The sequence below is a fragment of the Lynx canadensis genome, chromosome C1 (assembly GCF_007474595.2).
Source record: "Lynx canadensis isolate LIC74 chromosome C1, mLynCan4.pri.v2, whole genome shotgun sequence".
Classification (NCBI taxonomy): Eukaryota; Metazoa; Chordata; class Mammalia; order Carnivora; family Felidae; genus Lynx; species Lynx canadensis.
This window is the reverse complement of record NC_044310.1, coordinates 126,505,533-126,527,724: the sequence shown is the minus strand read 5'-3', so window position 1 is coordinate 126,527,724 and position 22,192 is coordinate 126,505,533. Positions and strand designations below refer to the sequence as shown.

Below are 22,192 nucleotides of genomic sequence, written 5' to 3'. Positions count from 1 at the left end.
CGTACATGCATTATACCTCAATAAAGCTAAAAAAAAAAAAAATAGTAAGGCCTTTGCTCTCCATCCAAAGAATTCTTGGATGAAATATTATGGTGTGGATAATTATACTGAAGACTGTATTGCTTGATAGTATGGCCCATACAAGAGTTGGCTTGAGTTTCTGGCTAATGGAAATACCATGAGGCTACAGTTATGTTGGGATACACATAAATTGCTAACTTTCCAGCCATTTCTTAACTAATTTCTTAATTATGTACCATTGGTGGTAAAAGGTGATGAAATCACCCTCTACAAATAACTAGTGCACATTCTTTATACTGAGTCAGATATGTTGCTTTCATCTTAAAGGGAGTCACATAATTAGCAAATTAAAAAATTTTAAAACTTGAATGGGCATCTCTGATACTGGTATAAAAGTACATTTCTCAGGATGCCTGGGGTGGCTCAGTAGGTTATGCATCTGACTTGGGCTGGGCTCAGGTCATGACATTACAGTTCGCGGGTTTGAGCCCTGCATCGGGCTCTGTGGTGACAGCTCAGAGCCTGAAGCCTGCTTTGGATTCTGTCCCCCTCTCCCTCTGCCCCTCCCTGGCTTGCACTCTGTCTCTCTCTCAAAAATAAACAAACATTAAAAAAATTTTTTTTAAATACAGAATTCTTACAAATGCCTGACTTAAAAATATTCTCAAATCCCCCTGACCCCAAATAAATAAGAACTAATGGTATCACATTCTATCCTTCTTCTGTAACATAGCCTTGGAATCTGAAAGTACTTCTTCCACCCCCACCCCCTACCCTGCCATTAGTTCTTGCTCCTAGTTCTCAAGTATGAAGAACATGTTCATGAGTTTCTCCTCTCCTGTCATCAAACTCAAAGGGAAGCTCAGTTTTGCTCACTGCCCTCCATCCTGAGACCACCCAACTTCCAGAAACTTATTTCACTTTGCTATCCCATATTCCCTTGCTCCTAAGAACCAAACATGCATGTTATAAAATACTCCTCTATCATTACTTTAAGGAGAAGGATGGTGTTAGCCTATCAAAAGAAATTATTCCTCTCCTATTTTAACTTGCAACTCACTGTCCCATTAAAACAATGATAATGGGTTCTGGGTTACAGAGAAACACCAGCATTCTGCTAGGATAACATAAATGTGCTTGACCTTGAAATTGTTAAAAACATATTTCCAGGCGTTTTTCTTAGAGACTCTGATCTAGCAGATAGCAAGGGTGTATTTAAATACTCTAGGTTAATTGTCAGTAGCATAGCCATGTAATTTATTGTCCAAAGCAGGGCACTTCAGAGTGAAAGAGGCTACTTTTATAAGTATGCCAGAACAACAGGCATCAACAGGGACTGTCCTAGGCAAACTGGTGACTATCCTATTTATCAGGTAAGTTTGGAAAACACTGATGAATTAGTCTCTCTCCAATTCTTCAATATAACATACGTAATGTGTTCAAACATACAATGGCATTTTTTTGTGACAAATAGAGCCTAAATACTGAGTAATTATAGAGTTCATAAAAGGTATACAAACAACATCTAGATATCAAGGTCTACATAAAATCAACAGGAGCCAATAATAAATACATGAAAAGATGTTCACCATCTTTAATCATTAGAGACATGCAGATCAAAACCACAAGATATTACTACACAACCACTAAAATGGTTATAATCAAAGACAGACAATGACAAGCACTGGGGAGTATGTGGAGAGACTGTGACCCCCCTCATATTGCTACCAGGAATGCAAAATGGTGCAGCTACCTCAGAAAACAGTTTATCAGCTCCTCAAATGGTTAAACACAGAGTCATGATATGACCCAGCAATTCCATTCCTGGGTATATACCCAAGAGAAACGAAAACATACATCCACACAAAAAATTGTTTGCTTATAATTACAGCAGTGTTATTCACAATTGCCAAGAAGTAGAAATAACTCCAATGCCCCTCAGTTGAGGGATAAAAAAAATGTGGTCCATACAGTGGCATATTATTCAGCCACAAAAAAGGAATGAAGAACTAATTCATGCTACAACGTGGATGATCCTTTAAAAACTATGCTTAAAAGAAAGTCACAAAAAGTGACACACTGTACGATGCAAATCTACAAAGACTGAATGTAGGTGAATGGTTCTCTAGGTCTGGGGGAGGAAGAAAGGACCACGGAGCATGACTGTTAAAAAAACAAAAACAAAAACAAAAAACCCCCACATTCACTAAATAGGCTTCATGTCCAGCATGGAGCCCAATATGGGGCTTGAACTCATGACCCTGAGATCAACACCTGAGCTGGATCAAGCGTTGAACACTTAACCGACTGAGACACTCAGGTGCCCCTCTTTTTGAAGTGATGTTCATGTTCTACAATAAGATTATGGTGGTGACTGCATAATTCTGTGAATATACTAAAACCCAACGAACTGTAAACTTTACATGGGTGAATTTTATGGTATGTCTGTTATATCTCAATTAGGCTGTATAAAAATATCAGTAGGAAAAAACCCAAGACTGGCCAATAAATTTCAACACGGTTTATATGTCAGATTATATAGAAACAAACAAAAACACCCATGCCACATCTTGAAATCTTATGGAAATTTTTAACAGTGCTTGATCGACAGCATCTGACCTACTCATACTTAAATGCATATTCATGAAAACCAAGTCCAACTCCTTAGTACCTTTAGGATCTTAATACACCTGAGTTGTATTCTGGTGCTCCTCAATCCCCAATATCTGCAACACTGCACATCTCAATTTCTGCCTACTCCCTTCTTTCATGGCAATAATTTATAAACATTCTTGTGAATCTGTAGTGTTGAAAACTTATGTAAATCACTGCTGTTTGCTTTCGCCAGAACACATTTATTGAGATCTTGAATTGGATAAATCTTACCTTCCAAAAAAAAGGTAATCAAATTCTGTAATTCATTTCAGTGTGAAATATACTGAATTTCCTCCAGGTTGGATAAACTTTAGTCAGAAAGACCATTCCAGATATAAAGAAAAATATTCCAGATAACCAGGAAAACTATTCATGGAATAGATGTCAAGCACTTTTTTTTTCTATTATTTAAAAATAAAAAATGGAAGTTTTTATTGAGTTCTAAATTACTACTCCATGTTTTCCTTCTTACTGGAAAAGCTCTTCATCAACCATTCATAATTTGACCAAAATTTTTTTTTTTTAAAAGCTATTTTGTAAATGTGTCACAGACACAGGTGACAACCCTACTTTTTTGTAGAGGGCCTTAATCTGAATAAAGTGATGAGTTTTTCAGTAAATCTGAGCTGTTTTCTGGTAATTTTACAAAAATGAAAACCAGCCCCCTGCTGCCCATGGGAAATGGGTCAGAGAGAGAGATGCTCTTTCAGTTTACCCATGATTTCATCCATCTTGTCACCTGGAATCAACATCACAGTTTGCAAGGGCTTCATTGGGACGTTGTCAAAGGACCACCTGCCTCCCAAACAGGTGTCGCTCTCTTCCTGCACCGAGTAGTTGAACTTCAAGATTGCCTTCTCATAGAAAATTTCTTCCTCTGCACTTGCGAACATGAACTCATCTTTTTCTTGGCTGCTCCATTTCTTTTTGGGATTGTTTTTTCCAGCTTCCACAAACGTCTTGCTAATCAGAAGGTAGAAGTAACACTCTCCACACAGCTTGTTCGTTCCGTGTGCCTCTGCCAGTTCTTTCTGGAGCTGCTGGTGCATGGGCAGCGCGATCTAAGGAGGAACGTTAATGAACCTCTCGCTGAGGAGAAAGCCCACAGGCTAGGAGGCGTCGTTGAAAAGCGCGTCCAGCTGTTCAACTGAGATCTTTCCACAGCTCTTCTCACAGGAGCTCAGGATCAACTCTTTAATTTGTTCAGCACACTGCGTACCCTTTCTTTCAGTTAAATTTAAAAGACTTATGAATCCAAAAATCTCATCTTCATCCACATCGTCATCACTGTCTTCTGAAACATCTGTTTGCTTAATCACACTCCCGATGTGGTTTTGTTGAATTAAGAAATCAGTTAGTTCTGCAATGTTCACAGGAGCCTTCAGGAAAAGCTGCTGCAGTTAACTTCTTAATTCTGACATAATCATTATCTGAGATGGAATACACTTCAAATTCAACATTCACTTCCTCGTCGACGCTCTCATCGTCTTCATCCTCTTCTTCGTCACTGTCTTTATCGTCTTCGTCCTCATCCTCCACTTCATCTTCCTCTTCTTCCTCATCTCATGGGACCGGAACACCTGGAACCTGTGGAGCCCCACTACCCAAGGCATGCCACTTGGGCCTGGACGCCATACAAGCCTCTGTCAAGCACTTTTAACAACAAACTAGCAATTAAGTTTAAAATGTTCTACTTCACAAAATGTACTACATTAAAAAAATACATCCTGGTTTACAAAATAAGACATTATGTTTTTTTCTGTAACAACTTCCCTAAAAGCCACTTTTTTAAAAAGTTTATTATTATTATTATTATTATTATTATTATTATTTTGGGAGAGAGAGAGTAAGCAGGGGAGAGGCAGAGAGAGAGGGAAAGAGAGAGAATCCCAAGCAGGCTCTGCCCTGTCAGTGTAGAGCCTGACACAGGGCTCAAACTCAACTCAGGAACCCTGAGATCATGACCTGAGCCCAAATCAGGAGTCGGAAGCTTAACCGACTTAGCCACCCAGGCATCCTCCCTAAAAGCCACTCTTAATACACAACCTAAATAAACACAGTATCTTTGTCATGAAAAAAACACTAGACCAACAAGCAAATGTCATTCTATAGTCTCTCAGTGACTTTATGTGGAATTTAAATTTTGGATTAGATCAAGTCAGTGAGTTAAAAAGAATGTACTATGCTTTCCATACTATTACAATGCATATTTTCTCACCAGTAGACACACACAAACTCTTGCACAGTAGACATAAAACAAACTCTTTACTAAATAAACTGAAATTATTTTTCAGTTATATCATAGGCAATGTATGCTGACTTTTCAATTTCTTAATTAGCTCACTGAGTGGTGTAGGCTCATTTATAACTTGGTCATAAACACTAGCATTTGAATCAGGAGGGAAGGAAGGTCTTCTAAGTACATAAGTAGTTTCGAGCAAGTAACATTAGAATGTCTAGAAGAATAAAGTACTGAGTCTGTAGTAAGCATGATAAGCAATCTATCTTGAAATATTCCCCAATAAACTTGCCTCCATTAAGTTCTGGGGCCAAAAAAAAGGGGGTACATTAATTGATCTGATTAATTCCTTTATACTTGGTATAGTACAAAGTTGGACTTGTAGTTTAGAGATGATTCTTGAAGTCCTGGCCAGGCCGTTAACTTAGTATCTTTGAAGCACAGGATGTCAGATGAAAAGCTGTGAGAGAAATGAGATCAAGACAAGAATGCTTGTATTCTTTATAACAAGACTTTATGATAGGATATGTAAAAGCAATTCAGTTAATGTTACCTGACCACCAACTTTCACTTGGTTCTGTATTTTGCATTTAGAAGGTGTAAACCCCACGTTATCCTTGGAAATGCATATATTGATATATTTCATTAAAAACCACCAAGTGAGACTCTTCTTTTTCTTTTCAAAAAATTTTATTTTTAAGTAATTTCTACATCAAATGTGGGGCTTGAACTTAAAACCCCAAGATTAAGAGTGGCATGCTCTACTGACTGAGCCAGCCAGGCATCCCTGACTCCTTTTTCATAGCTCATTCTTTAAGCTGCCCTATCTTTAAGCTAATTTGTTCAATGATGAGAGGAAAGGAGAGAGCAAGTAGGAAGTAGAGAAAGCAAGAAATGGAAGCTGCAGCCATTTAGAATATGGAAATTTTGACTCAAATGGATTTCTACTAAGTCATGAGCTTCTTGAAGGCAGAGGTATGTCTTTAAGGACAGAAGCAATTTAATTAGTAGCCATTTCTGTGATCTTAGTGGAACTTGTTTGTCTCACAAACAAGAACATCACTTATCCCTTATCTTAGTACCAGCATTTCTGTAAGCATTTTCACAAATGCCACATAAACCAAGAGAAAACAACATGAGAAAAGATGAATAATTTCCTTTCTAAAATTAAAGTACAGGTGTTAGATGCTAATAGAGTCCAAGTGGATATGAACTGTATTTAACATTTAAATCAATCCTCTTAAACTGTCGCCTATCTTATTACTGGACTTTCCATTTCAGTAGTTAGGTAGACTCAACTGAAAAGTTGTGTAGCAGCTGCAAGTAGCTTTCAGAAAAGCCATCAAGCAATTTTCATGTGCCACAAACACAACTTAAAAACTAGACTACAAAAGACACTTTACACTTTTTAAATTTTAAATTTCAGAATCAGCATTCATTAGGTATAAAATTAACACTCACAAAAAGCCATGGAATGTATACACTGGGCCTTACACCAGGTTAACCCTTTCGTGTAATGTAATATGGCAACCAGAAAATTTCATTCTTTATTTACCTTAAAAATTTAATAAAACTTTACAGTTGGAAAAGGCCTTCTAGATCATGAATTTAAGAGTTTAAACTTGGGTCTTTAAAATTCCAAAACAATTACAAGTAGAAGCAACATTCTTTGTTTAAAAATAAACAAAACACACAGTACTCTTGCATAATAGACACAAAACACAACACAAAACGTCATGTCTCTCTGGATTAAAGAATGATTCATATGAAAGATAATGTCAAACTAATATATTCTTAAAAAATGACTACCTCTAAAATCAGTGCATATGTTGAAATGCTAACTTCTAGGAAAAACCTACACTTAATTACATCTAATTAACATAAATACCCAATTACCTAAAGTCAGTCAATGGACTAGGAAACACAGGTTAATCTTAAAATTTCAATAAGAATATTCAAAACTTTAAAAAAGGGGAATGATTTTATGGTTGGGTCAGCACAGCATGTGACTCTTGATCTCAGGGTTGTGAGTTTAAGCCCCGTGTTGGGTACAGAGATTATTTTTTACAAAACGGAGATGATTTTAAATAATCTTCCTACCTGCTCTTTGTATTACTAAGAATAGCAAGAAATGAAAAAGTTTGACAGTATTCTCAGCTAAATTGTGACTTAATATTATATTGACAAAAATTCAAGAACTAGGAAAAAATGGAATAAAGAAATAAATGAATGGATTTTTGTGCTATAATATTCCATGTTAGTAGGTGTTTCTAATTTGAAGATTTAAAACTTCTTGGGGCGCCTGGGTGGTTCAGTCAGTCAAGCATCTGAGTCATGATCTTGGCTCTGGTCATGATCTCATGGTTTGTGAGACTGAGCCCTGAGTCAGGCTCCATGTTGATAGTGCAGAGCCTGCTTGGGATTCTCTCTCTTCATCCCTTGCTTGCTCTCACTCTCTCTCTAAATAAATAAATAAACTTTAAAACAAAAAACAAAGCAAAACAAAACTTATTCTCAAATACTCTCATGAGTCAAAGAGCTTTATTTATAAAAGCTAAAAACCAGGAACAGCACAGGGGTGGCAATCAGTAGAAGAGAAAAACGAATTGTATATTTATGCAATAAAATTCTATTCTATAGTAAAAACGGAAACATTCACACATGTAACAACGTAGATAAATGTGAAAAACATGTTGAGTTAAAGAAGACTTACACAAAAGAGTACATATTGTATGAATTCATTTATATAAGGCCCAGCACTAGAAAACATATGATGAAAAAGAATCAAAACTTTTGGTTGTTGTTTATTGGCATGATGGTAATGTTCTATACCTTGACAGGCACCAGGGTCTATGTATACAATTTATTGAAATTTCACTAAACGGTTAAGTTCTTGATTTATGCATTTCTATGTGTATATTTACCCATAAAAAAAAAATCAAATACTGACTGAACTCTAGTTAATTACATGAATGCCAAAGTGTTCAGGAGTGAAGTGATCCCTGAAATTTATTTTGAAATGTGTCAAAAAAAAAAGTGAGATGGATTGGGGTACCTGGGTGGCTCAGTCAGTTAAGTGTCTGGCTCTTGATTTCGGCTCAGGTCATGATCTTACAGTTTGTGAGATCGAGTCCTGTGCTGGGCTCCAGGCTCACAACAGAGTCTGCTTGGGATTCTCTCTCTCTCCCTCAAAAATAAATAAATAAACATTTTAAAAAATGAGATGAGGGGGGCCTAAGTGGCTCACTCTTGGTTTTGGCTCAGGTCACAATCTCTCAGTTCGTGGGTTCGAGCCGTATGTACTGGGCTCTGTGCTAACAGTGTGGAGCTTGCTTGGGATTCTCTCTCCCTCACTCCGTCTCTGCCCCCTCCAGCTTCTGCTTTCTGTCTCTCTCAAAAATAAACTGAAAAAAATGAGATGGATTGACAGATATATGATCAAACAAACAGTACAAAATGTTAGTAACTGCTGAAATGAGTCCTCTATCAAACTTTATGTTTGGAAAATTTCAGCAGTAGATCTCTAAAAGCAACCCAGATACTAGAAGACAAATTTAAGTACAAGGTAAAAATTATTTTGAATTTAGCATTCTAAAACATCATTCAGGTATGATGGCAGAATAAAGACTTCAGGCATGTAAAGTCTGAAAAGGTTTACTTCTCAAGCAAACTTTTTAAGGAAAATACCTCAGGCTATTATCTAGCAAAATGAGTATTTTAAAAACCAAGAAAGAGGAAGGATCCATAGAATCCAGCAAACAGTTGATTCAACCTTGGAGGGCAGAAGGGAAGTCCCAGGATGAGGGCAGGACACAAGAATCAAAGAGAAAATCTCTGAGGTAAAGAAGTATCCATGATGGGAATGCAAGCTGGTACGGCCACTCTGGAAAACAGTATGGAGGTTCCTCAAAAAACTAAAAATAGAACTACCTTACAACCCAGCAATTGCACTACTAGGCATTTATCCAAGGGATACAGGTGTGCTGTTTCGAAGGGACACATGCACCCCCATGTTTATAGCAGCACTATCAACAATAGCTAAAGACTCATAAATATGGAGAACAAACTGAGGGTTTACTGGAGGGGTTCTGGGAGGGGGGATGGGCTAAATGGGTAAGGGGCACTAAGGAATCTACTCCTGAAATCACTGTTGCACTATATGCTAACTAATTTGGATGTAAATTTAAAAAAATAAAAAATTAAATTAAAAAAAAAAAAAAAAGAAAGAAGTATCCATGAAATAGAGACTGAATAACTTTGAGGGTATGGTGATGGTACACTATTGCTTGCCAATCAGAAAAAAAGGCTGTTGGAAACTCCAGAATTAAAAAGTTACAGAAAACCCATGCTTCCAATGTGTAACAAAACAATTTGACATGATATTGATAAATTGATGGAAGCATGAAAAAGAATCCATTTGACGCTAAGAACATTCTAGCTCAAGAGACTCATGAATCCTGATAATAAGACAGCAGATAAGGGAATGATAATCAACTACTGATCCACTGTACTGTTTGATTTTTATATGTAATGCACTGTTTTAAAAAAGCTTTTAAAAGTGCAAACTTTCCAAAAAGTTCATTTTAGAAATGTAGTAAGTTTTACACTGGTTCAGTTTTCATCTCAGTCAAAAAGAAAAGTTTACCATCTGTTGATGTATTGAATAATAAATATTTTTGATTTCAAAAGACACACAAGGTGGCAAAATTATCCAAATTAAAAAAATAAACAACCTGAGCACATTTCTGAAATCAGCTTATCAAAATGATCTAAAAATAGCTTTTAAAACTATCCTTCAAGACATTTCTTTCCTATGATTGTACCACCTTATAAAAGATAAAAACCTAAAACCACAAAGATACCATTATGGTCTAGCTGCCTGGTTCTGTGACAAGATCTAATTTGCTTTGAGGATTAGATCGAGTTTCTCACCAGCAATAATATGGAATACAACCTGGTAAGCCTAAGGTGGTGCTAAACAGCCAGGGGGAGTAAAATTGGGAGACACATACCTACTGAGGGCATCTATAGGGTTACTCTTCCTATCCCTTTTCCCTCTTTTTAGGACAACTGGGCCAAGCAAGTGGGTCTCAGGCCTGGGCAGGTAAAGTCTCCCATCCCTACCCATACCTTATTTTCTACTCTCTGGGGGTAAGGAGGGAGAAGGAGAGCCTATAGATGACACTGATATTGATGTACATTTATGATAACATTTCAATTATGCTCTCCTCCTCCAACTGGATCTTCTCTCCTTTGACTATACCCTCCTCTACATCAAATACTATATACGTATATACACATATACACACATACATACACGTATATATACACAAACATAAACATACACAGCTATACAGATATGTACATATCTATATATATTCACATTTATAGCTATATACCTGAAAACCCGGAAACAAAGAAATAAGAGACAAGAAACAAGAAGTCCCTTAGGAATGCACTCCTGTCACCAGAGTAGTTCAAGCAAAGGCTCAATGACTTTTGCTTGATTGCTGTCCTGTCAGATCCTTATAATAGCTGGCTGGAAAGGCCCAAGCCAGGTATCTCCCCTTGTCCTCATTTCAACTCACTGGAAGAAGAAATGAAAAGTAGATAACTTTAGGACAAGCTGCCACTGGACTGATCTTGAGAACTACTGCGGTTGGACCAGAAATTCTCACATTTCAACACAAAGATTTACCTACCACTCTATATAAATGCATCTTTTGGTTTAGTATTGAAAAAACAAGAAATCCTTTTGGTTTAGCATTAAAAAGACAAGTGAAGATTAAAGATTTAGGTTTAGACTTTGCTAATGTCCTTTAAAATCCAGTACATTTGGAATTAACAGGCTCTACAGTGGAAATGATTCATTTGGCTAAAAATATGCATAGCCGACAGTCCCAGAGCCACACCTCAAAGTGTTCTTAATGTACTTATTCCTTTAAATGCTGTCTACGGGAGGACACTGAACATCAGTAAACAAGTATAATTTCCATTTCCATCTCCTCCATTTCATGGCCTTTGTACTTTGTTCCTTCTACCCAGAATGTTCTTCACTCATATATCTCATGGCTTGTTCTCTTACTTCATTCAAGTGTTTGCATTTTCAAATGTCAAGAGGTCTTCCCTGATCACCCTGTCTCAAATAGACTGTATACCTCATTCTGTCAATCTTTAAGCTCTTAACCTTTTGTATTCATTACAATAATTTCTGTATTTCTATCTGACATTATATTTTATATATATTCCATTTCTTTGTCTCACCCATAAGAAAATGAGATCCAGGAGGGCAAGGGCATTCTCTGTTTTACAAAACCAATACAAAGTAAGTTTTCAATAAATACCTGCTGAATGAGTGAATTCACACTTTTCATTATTTTGTATAGTAATAATCATATCACTTTAGCTTTGCATACAAATGCCAAGTTAAAGTTACTACTGTAATGACATAGAGTTCTAGTGGCAAGAATTATTTTTTTTAGAACTTTATACATGACTTGGTCCAGTATTTATAGAATCATTAAAAAATTGGAGTCATTTATAATTTAATTTTATTAATTTTAACAGGGGGGAAAATGCTAAAGGAACCATTCTCTAATTTAAGGCAGAGTTTTTTTTGGTTTCCTTCATTCTTCAACATTAATAGCAGGATGAGTAAGATGACAAATGATCTAAAGGAGGCATCAATTTTACTTCATTTCTTCCACCCCCCCCCCTTTTTAAAAAAAGATTTCATTTCTCAGTAACCTTTAAACCCAACGTGGGGCTTGAACTCACAACCCCGAGATCAAGAGTCCCACACTCCACCAATTGAGCCATGCAGGCCCCCTTTTACTCCCTCACTTCTGATAAATTCTTTTACCTTCTTTGACCCTTCCCTTCCCTTCTTCACTATCATGATTTGTAGCTATAAGGGCTGATAATAAAAGACTAAATGAATAAAACTCAACTCTTAAGTAAACACCACCACAATAAACCAAGTTTACATGAAGGTTACCATGCTGTGATATGTAAACTTTTGGGGGGGGGGTGGAAATTAGCTAATCCCATACAATAGAGAAGGGTTGACAAGTCTAAATTAAAGACAAGAATCAGTTCTTTGGTGGTTTCTATATACCCCAAACTTCACAGGCATGATCTTGTTTCCTCCTTTCAAAGTATAGTGTCATTACCTCCATTTTACAGATGAAGAAACCTGAGAGGCTAAATTACTTGCTCAAAATCACATCAACTGTTCAGTGGCGACTTGTGATTTTTAACCAAGTCTTTGAGTTTCCAAACATTTATTTCTTCCCACTGGACAAGCTGTTTTCACAATGTGGTCCAAGGACCACTGTGGATCAAGATCCTGTCAAAGGGTCCATGAGGTCTCTCACTTTTCTTCTGTGTGTGGCCAAATTATCTTCTTAGATTTCAGTCAAAATCACATGTCCAATGAGAGTGAATACTAAAGTAGATATAACAACCCAACTTCTCCTGATAAGCCAAACGTTAAGAAGATTTGTAAAACTGTAAAACAATCCCATTCTTCTTGCTATTTTTTTATTTTGAAATGTTATTTTTCATAAAAATGATTATTTATATTAACATGCAATGAGTTTATTATTCTTTTTAAGTGAATCACTACACGTTAAAGACATTTTCATTTAGTACTGTTAAAATGGTAATATTCTCCAAATGCCCAATTGACCTGTTTGACATAATTCATATCAAAAATCCAAGCTGACTTCTCTGCAGAAATTGGCAAGCTGATCTTAAACTACATATGAAAACAGATAAATAGCCAAAATAATATTGAAAAACAGCAATAAAACAGCAAAAAAAAAAAACAGCAAAAAAAAAAAAGTCCTAATTTCAAAACTTGTTACAAAGTTTCATAATCAAACAGTGTAGCCAGTGGTACCACTGGCCTAGTGATAGACACAAAATCAATGTGGTAGAATTTAGAATTGAGAAATAACCTTGCACATTTATAGACAAGAAAGGAGCCAAGCCAATTTAACTGGGAAAGAACAGTGTTTTCAACAAATGGTGTGGAGATAAAAATGATATCCACAGATAAAATGAATTTGAACCCCCTATCTCACACCATAACCAAAAAATAACTCCAAATGGATCAAGGTCATCATCCATATCACAAAAAGCGTATCCTCCCCAAGTTGGTGGTCTACACTTTTACTTCTGACCTCCTCACACTGCTTTAAAACATTTAGTACTTTTGCATTAAAACATTTAGTACTTTCGCATTAAAAAGTGGAGGGTCATACAGTAACTACAGTGTTACTTAACAAGCACTTACATCACTTTCTTTCCCCAAGTGATTCCTCATTTGCTGGTTCTATATATCTTTACAAGATAAATTCTTTTATTTTGTCTTACAGATATTCAATATGCTTAAAATGTAAGTATCTGGTTAAATAATGAATATATAGCCTCTTGACAAAATCCTTTTAGCAACTGGAAATGAACAACATAGATAACTAATGTCAGATTCTTTAATTTCTATGAAGACTTGGAAAGTGAAAGGGCAGCAAGCCTTTATAAAAGGATGATGAAGAAAGAATTGGCATTTAGGGAAAACAAGGCAAATATAATGAAAACGGAAACTGCATCTTGGAGATATTTGACTATCAGTATTTCTATTGTGCTCCAATGCATGTGAACATGACTTAGTAAAACCAACACAAATCAACAATATGAAATGTATGAATGGCATTTTGCAGAGGGTATTTGCTTAAAAATATACTTTTTTCAATATTATACAGGAACATATACATAAAGAATGGGTTTTTTTGGTGCTTGACTTTGTATTTTTTAAATAATAGTACATTCACAGGGAGTTGCAAAAAATAGTACAGAAAGCTCCCATGTACTCTTCAGTTTCCCTCGATGATAATGTTATATAAGTACAGTTCAACATCAAAACCAGAGATAGATATTGATATACAACCTTATTCAGATTTTGCCAGTTTTGCATGCACTCATTTGTTCTGTGTTTCTATGCAATTTTATCACATGTAGATTTAGGTAACCACCATATTATCAACATACAGAACTGTTCCATTACTTCAAAGATTCTTCATGCTACCCCTTTATAATCACAACCATTCTGCTCCCTCAAACCCCATCTCTTAATGCCTGGCAACCACTAATCTGTGCTCCATCTCTATAATCTGCCATTTTGAGTATGTAAATGGGACCACATGGTTGCTCTATTTTAAAACTTTTATTCATGGGGTGCCTGGGTGGCTTTGTCATTTGAACATTGGACTTTGGCTTAGGTCATGATCTCATATTTGGTGAGTTTGAGACCCACGTTGGGTTCACGGATGTCAGCGCAGAGCCCGCTTCTGATCCTCTCTGTCCCTGTCTCTCTCTGCTCCTCCCCTGTCTGTTCTCTCTCTCCAAAATAAATAAAATTAATTATTAAAAACATTGTTTTATTCACTTGGTGTAATTACTTTAAGATCCACCTAGGTTGCTTTATCAATGTTTCTTTCTTTTTACTGCTGCGTAGTATTCTATGGTATGCACGTAGCAGTTTGTTTAACCATTCACTCAATGAAGGGCATTTGGGTTGGTTCCAGTAAAAAGATACTAACGTATTTTTAAACATAGCAATTCTGTAATAAGAAATTTCCCCAAAAGCACCTTAAAAATGAGGGCCTTTAGTTCATTTAAGTCATTGCTTTGCAAACATTTACAGTTTTTTCCCCACATTAAACCTTTTTTTTTTTTTAACGTTTATTTATTATTGAGACAGAGAGAGAGCACGAGCAGGGGAGGGGCAGAGAGAGGAGGAGACACAGAATCCGAAGCACGGTCCAGGCTCTGAGCTGTCAGCACAGAGCCCGATGTGGGGCTTGAACTCACAAACTGCGAGATCATGACCTGAGTTGAAGTTGGATGCCCAACCAACTGAGCCACCCAGGCGCCCCAAACCTTTTTTTTTTTAAATTAAATTCCATAGCTTCTCTCTCTATTAAGAAACAAAGCATCAAGGTAAATCTACAGTTAAACCTCTAACTCAGACTGTAAGGTGGTATCTTATACCAGTTATGGAATTTCTTTCGCGCAGAAGACCTGTTAGTGAAGCTAATTATACAACTAGCCCACAAAATTAATTTTTATCTGTCATTGATCAAACTAAACCTGGGAGAAGTCAATTTATAGTACTTTAAACTCTAAGGCAAGGCAATATCAAATTATTGTCTTTCAAGAAGAAAGGTCAAGAATAAAAACAAATAGCAGCACCTGAGTGGCTCAGTCAGTCAAGTGTTCAACTCTTGGTTTCGGTTCAGGTCATGATTTCATGGTTTGTGAGATGAAGCCCCTCCAGGGCTCCAGGCCGACATGGAGGAGACTGCTTGGGTTTCTCTCCCCCTCTCCCTGCCCCTCCCCACTCATGCTCCCTTGTGTGAGCGTGCATGCTCTCTCTCTCAAAATAAACTTAAAAAAAAAAAAAAGAATAAAAACAAATGTAATGTAATTTATTTTGCATAGTTAATTTCTTTTGTAGAGAAAGTACTTTCAGGGAGCTGTACATGAAAACACTAGTCAAGTAGGGTATAAAAAAATCATTTAAACATAAGCTTTAATACTTATGAAATAAGGCACAAAAACTTCATGATTTGCTTAGAGAAGTGAGCTTACAAAAGAAATCTTGAAGAAGGCAAACAAACAGAAAAGTTCATAAAGTATACGCTTTCAAAACTCATGGGAATAAAAAATTAATAGGCATGTGTAGAGACTAAGATGGTAAGTATAGGCAAAATATTCAAGGATAAAATCTGGGAAAAAAACAAACTGTTGGAAAATAAGGTAAAGAACTAGCTTTCAGTTAGGACTGAATAACTCATCTCTTATTTCCACCATCACCCAACAACTAATTGAATTGAATTATGCTTCCATTCTTACATCTTATCAGGTATAAACAAATTTGCTTAATTATACAACATATACTTATTTGAGAAGCAAAGTTAACTTAATAAAATTTTGTTTGATTTTATGATTTGATTCTTTGCACGTCTGTATTACTAGTAAATATGAGATTTCACAAGGATTAAATGCAAGATTATTTTACTTTGGAAAAAATGACTATTATACTGAGAAAAACTGATATGCTCCTTTATCTATCCCAGTTTAGTTCAGTTACAAATAATAACTTATCATCATTGTATACGTGTGTGAATACAAGGACAGAGTACTGATTCTGTGGTTTGGAACTACAATAGCCATTTGAAAAGTTCATTGCCTTTTGTAACCACACCTTTTATTTATTTATTTTTTTTAATTTTTTTTTTTCAACGTTAATTTATTTTATTGTTTGGGACAGAGAGAGACACAGCATGAACGGGGGAGGGGCAGAGAGAGAGAGGGAGACACAGAATTGGAAACAGGCTCCAGGCTCTGAGCCATCAGCCCAGAGCCTGACGCGGGGCTCGAACTCACGGACCGCGAAATCGTGACCTGGCTGAAGTCGGACGCTTAACCGACTGCGCCACCCAGGCGCCCCAATGTAACCACACCTTTTAGACACAGGAACTGTCAAAGAGTATTTGCAATAGATCATCAAGTGTTAACAGTGAAATTTTCTGATTCAAATAGCAATGATACATTACAAACTCATCAACTCATTATTGTAACATTTTCAAGAATGGAGAAAATAAAAGTATTATCAACTTTCAGCGCTTCTCTATTTCTGAAGAATTAAAACTTAACATTAACTCAAATGGGTATAATTGGGTATTCTAAAGTGCCAGTACCAGAAAATCTTTTATTACTTGGCAAGGCATGGAAGTGCATTTCTTCTGCACAATTTAAGGAAAAGTTTTTTCAATTTTGTAAAATATTCTGCTGCTGCCATATAAGACTCCCCAAAGGAGCATCCAATCATACTGTGTTTGTTCACTATTCAGCATAAGGTATGGCTGCCTTGAACCCTGGCCAGGCATTAGTGTCCGAAGACTTCATAATACAACTTTTCATGCTAAACTCAAATCTGTCTACAGGTACAAACTGCAAAGACACTAGTATGTATGAAGACCAATACATTTTCAAAAGTGCCTGAAAAGCTAAAGAACAATGTGTCTGGTATATTATTTCACAGAAAAGAAAAACCCAAGTATGGATAAACATTGAGAATTAAAAACAACAACAAAACTGTAGTCCGCCTGTGGCTGAATGAATTCAAATGACTTACTTAATCTTAACTCTGCAAGAGTTGCTTGTCAGCAGCCTGATAGCACACTGAATATGGATATCAGGTATATAAACCAGACCTTGAAACATGTATCAACTAACTAAAATTTAAAAGATACTAGGAGAATTTATCACTACAACAATTTACCACATACTTTCTCCCCAAAATAATTCACTTGAAATATATTCCACAAACATGTGGATTTTAATGCATAAGTAAAAATCTTCTATAAAATAAACAACTCTTCGGTATCTGGTAACCAATTTCCCACATACCTTTTAATTTACAAATGGCTAGCTGCAAACTTTACCAATTTAAGCCCCTACATAAATGAAAACTCCCATAGTGCTCCTCTGCCTCACAGAGCAAGTTTTCAGGCTGCAACATCTTGTGCGTGTAAATAACAAACTCATTCTTTTAAGCATGAAAATATGTTAATATTTAATAATACATACTATGTGTTAAACACAATCAATGGTAGGGCCTTTATATACTCATCTCTAATCCTGGCAACTCCAAGAGTTAAGTGCTATCATCCCAATTATACAGATGAGGAGATTGAACTGAAACTCACAAAAGGATCCCACAGCTAATCAGAGAATGCACAAGCCTCCTATATTTTCATCAGTTCTTTCTCTACATGAAGTATATGAAACCCGAAAGCATCAATTCTATAATTTATCAATTAACCAACAAGTTTTAGAAAAGACTAAGTTAAGCAATGGGTACTTTGTGGGGGAACGGAGGGAACTTACCTTTCAGGGTTACGTGTTCTCATGTATATATATATTTTTTAGCATATCCTGAATCTATGGATCTATGTAATTCTGTATGCAAGCGATTTAGTTATGGAACAGGTAAGATCATTAAGCCAGTAGGGTGTCCCTAGACACAAAAGAAATGGTCTGTCAAAACTCTGATTAGTCTTCAGAACCAAGTTTACTCTGGTAACAAGTTGAGCCTCAGAAGTGTGCCTAAAATGTCTGCTAAAAATTACAGAATCCATTATTTAAGGACATATTCACCCAAGCAAACAACAACAACAACAACACCAAAAAAAAAAAAAAACACCACCCAAGAACAACAAAAAAGGTGTGAAAAGATGAGCACCTAATCAGTATGTGACGAAGAAACATTTGCTCTCAAAAATAGCCCAATATACCAAATTTTATTACAATGTGTTCAATTACTCCAGTTACACTGGTATTCAACCATATTAAATATTACATAGATCTTACTCTTTCCAATATTACAAACAGGTTAGCTTCCAGTTAGACTTTAACCACCTTTTCGTTACTCAAAAAGTTTTTATCAATGACATCTAAGCCAAAAGCAAATGGTTTCTTCAGAATTACAACTAGGTAAACTAAAACCATGGAGGTTTAAATCTACATGCACATATTTCCTGGAAAATCTTACCAGAAAAATCATCTGCTGTTTACTAAGACTACTTGAGCAAGCACCTCTTCACCTTTTACTTAACTTTCTTGCTATCCCAGGACAATTACACACGGGACAAGACAGCCTCAACAATTTGTTCCCACATAAAAGCAAGCTCAAAAAGCAGAGGCACTCTCCTCTGCACCTAGTAACAAAAAAAAGAGAACAAAAAATTTCAAAAACACAGGTTTGAGCCTTGGGCTCAACCATAATGTGTGTAAATCCGACCCCCGGGGTCCGTGGCACTGACAGTCATTCAACTTTCTTTTCAATATTCCCATTGTGCTTTTCCTGGTACCCCAGGCAAGATGTGCCTACATTTTTCACCAACTGGTCGGAACGCCTGATTTTCTTTCTAAAAATTCTCCCAGTGCGAGGCCGGGGGCCGAGGCGTGGTGTGGGCCGGGGAGCCGGAGGCACCGGCGCGAGTCACCCGAGAGAGCAGAACCACGCACGGCACCCGCTCCTGGCAGGCCTGCTGTGGCTGGTTCCTGAGTCCCTGGGGCTGCAAGGGCAGCAAGCAGCAGCCATGGCAGGGACTCAGGAACCTTTCCCCTGCCTCCTCCGCTAGGCCTCGAGGGGTTTGCTTTTCACATGGCCCCCGGGTGGGGGCGGTGGGCACAAGGTAGTGGATGCAGCTGCAGCCGCAGCGGCGGGCCAGGCGAGCCGAGCTCCCTCGGAACCCGACCTCCCGGCGGGCTGGCAGCAGCAGCACCTCGGCGGGGCCCTGGCTGGAAAAGCGATGGCTCGGCGGGGAAGGCCACCTTCTCACATACATCTCTCCCCTGCCTGCCCCTTCTCCGTTAGCGCTACCGGTTGGCGGGCGGGGGAGGGGAGCGAGGCGCGTTATTCCCGGGGAGCTGGAGGGGGGAGGGGAGGGCATCTCTTACCCGCGTTACTGAGGAGGAGGAGGAGGAGGAGGAGGCGGTTGGAGCGCGGCGCGGCGGGGCGACGGCGGGGCTGGGTGGGTGCAAGTAAGAGTCTTACGAAAGGGAATTAACCCCATCACCAGCCCGGACACCGGCTCCAGCGGCAGCCGCGGCTGGCAGAATCCCGCCCCTTCCCACCACGCACTAGCCCCGCCTCTTCGTTCTCTTTGAGGAGCAGCCGACAAATCATAGGTTATACATCCTCCGAGTGACATGAGGATCATCCAATCAGGCCTGAAAAAACTGCCTTCTCTCCACCCCTTTATCTCCTCCCGGGCCGCGGGAGAGCCGTGCCAAGTCTTCCTCCACCCTCAAGGGAAAAAGAACCAATCAGTGGTAAGTAACCGCCCTTGAAGGACGCAAAGGACAACCAATGGTAAAACTAAGAGGACAGCCATTTTGCCCACTTGTAAAAAAAGCCACCTTTTCCCACGAGTTGGGAGCCTGAGGTGGAGGAGTTCTGGGAGTTTTACTGACCTGAAGATATTGGAAGGACAACCGTATTTCTTCAAGGAATATTTATAGAGCTTTGTAGGAATAAATAAACATTACCATCCTCCATGTGGAGGGAAGTGAGGAAAGCTGTTTAAGGGCTTGGCTCCTCCCTTTAGCGGTAACGGGTTTTAAGTTGAACACCTGGTTTCTCCAGCTTCAGTGGGAGAAGGCGGGGTTACTGCTGTGTTCGGTCTGCAGGCGACTACACTTCCCAATGCGCTTTGCCCCCACCTCTGTCCTCTCCTACTTTTACTTCTCCTGGGGCCTGACGGGAATTGTAGTTCCTGGGAGGTACGAATGGCATCTTGTTGGCCAATGAGAGGGAATAAAATGTAAAAGATTTGGAGTTTGGGGCGGGGAACCAGCTTCAAGTCTGTGGCGAATCCTTTTCGCCACCCTAACAGAAGAGGGAAGGCAGAAAACGGTAGTCAGAGAAGAGTTTTCTCAGAATGCCGTAGGGCTTTTAGATTCCTAGTATTTTAACTTTCTTACTTTCAGTTTGGCCCTTTGAAGTCACTTCCGCTTTGGGGCGGACGCGAGCCAAACCTGTGGCGGGAGTTGGAGATTCTGCAGCGAATACACCAGGTGTGGCTTTCGGAGTGGCGTGGCGGGCAAGTCGGTAGTTTTTTGCTAGGGAGATAGGAAGTTGAACGACATGTAATTGTATTTTAGGAAAGAGTGGGTAATATGGGATGGCGGTAGTTCCGAGGTTCATAATGCCATAATGCTCCCCTAATCTTCAATCCCAGAGTCCCAATTTGCTTATCTTTTGATTGCTCACTATTAGATTGCACACATGTGTTTGTGGAGGGTGCCTGTAAGGTTTTTAGCCGCTTTGCATGCATGAAGCATGGCTTCAGGTCTTCCTTTTGACTGAAGACGGGCTCAGAAGTTCTGAGCTAACAACTCCCACTTTTACAAACACACTTCTAAACGCTGGTTGGAATGAGATAAACTACAGAAGGGCACAGGGATTGATACTCAAAAATGGTCCATTACATTCTTTTTTTTTTTTTTTTTTTTTGAGTTAAGCATCAGTGTTGTGGTCCAACAGAGCATGATCTCTTGTTTTTTTGGTTGAGTTTTTAATCTTAATTTGAGTTAACACACAGTATTACTTTCAGGTGCATAATATAGAGCTCTTGTTTTTTTTAATGCAGTTGAGATTTTCAGTATAGGCTCTATAGATGCTTAGTTTCGTTTTTTCGTTTTGTGATGAGTTTTTCCAGTATAAATCAAGTTAAGAACTAGTAATTATGGCCATTTTATTGGTGTTTCCTCAGCCAGAATGATATGAAGTGCTTTAAGTTTTTCCTGCATGTATTGTTATATGACGTTTATATTTGAAGAAATTGGTGTTGAATGACATTCTTTAAGACTGTAAGGCCTTGATCAGTTAACTTGGAGCTGAGATTTGTATCCAAGTCTGTCTCATTCCTGATCTCATAATCACTAATCCTGTTTCTCAAGTATTATTGATTCCCCAAGATGTGCTATAGACACATAGGGGTGAGAAATGTAGAATTCCATTCTAGAATTCTGAAACCAGTGGTGGCAATCACTTCTTTTTTTTCGAGTATCCTTTGTTAAGTACGTTAATATGTGCTCATTGTATTTAAAAGACAGGCAAATATTGAAAAGAAGGTCATCTGTGATACTATTATCCAGAGATACCACCGTAAAATTTTGGTGACTATCTTTACATATCTCTCTATTGTAAATACAGACATTTGCTTGCGTGTTCTCACACTACCTGCTTTCTTGTAAACTTTTTTTTTTTTAGTTCAACAGTAGGCCTGTGGATGACTAGATATATATTAATATTATCATTTTTTATTGCTATCTAGTATTAAATTGTGTGTCTCTAACATAACCAGTCCTACCTGATGGATATTTACATTATTTTTTATTAACTTTGTGGTAAAAAACCTAAAACCTTACCACCTTAACTGTTTTTGAGTAGTGTTAAGTATATGCACCTTGTTATTTAATAGATACCTGGAACTTTTTCATCTTGCAAAACTGAAACTGTACTTTTGTACCAACAACTCTCTTTTCCTCCTCCCACAGCCCTTGGCACTCACCATTCTACTTTGTTTCTAAGCATTTGGCTACTTTAGATACCTCTTAAAAGTGAAATCACACAGTGTTGTCCTTTGCCTTATTTGACTTATACATCGCGTCCTCAAGGTTCATCCATGTTGTAGCATA

The 22,192-nt window shown here is 37.9% G+C and overlaps 2 protein-coding genes and 1 pseudogene across 2 annotated transcripts in view; 1 reads left to right on the top strand and 2 right to left on the bottom strand.

Annotated features, from left to right (window-relative positions):
• The window catches only part of R3HDM1 (R3H domain containing 1), a 210,220-nt gene extending 190,603 nt beyond the window's left edge, over positions 1–19,617 (bottom strand). Inside the window, exon 1 of the mRNA XM_032594401.1 lies at positions 19,448–19,617. The gene's annotated coding sequence lies outside the window, so the exon portion shown is untranslated. The remainder of the gene's footprint in view (positions 1–19,447) is intronic.
• LOC115522244 lies at positions 3,259–4,311 on the bottom strand (annotated as a pseudogene).
• A 746-nt stretch (positions 19,618–20,363) lies between the features above and the next one.
• The window catches only part of ZRANB3 (zinc finger RANBP2-type containing 3), a 302,090-nt gene continuing 300,261 nt past the window's right edge, over positions 20,364–22,192 (top strand). Inside the window, 1 exon segment of the mRNA XM_032594393.1 lies at positions 20,364–20,566. The gene's annotated coding sequence lies outside the window, so the exon portion shown is untranslated.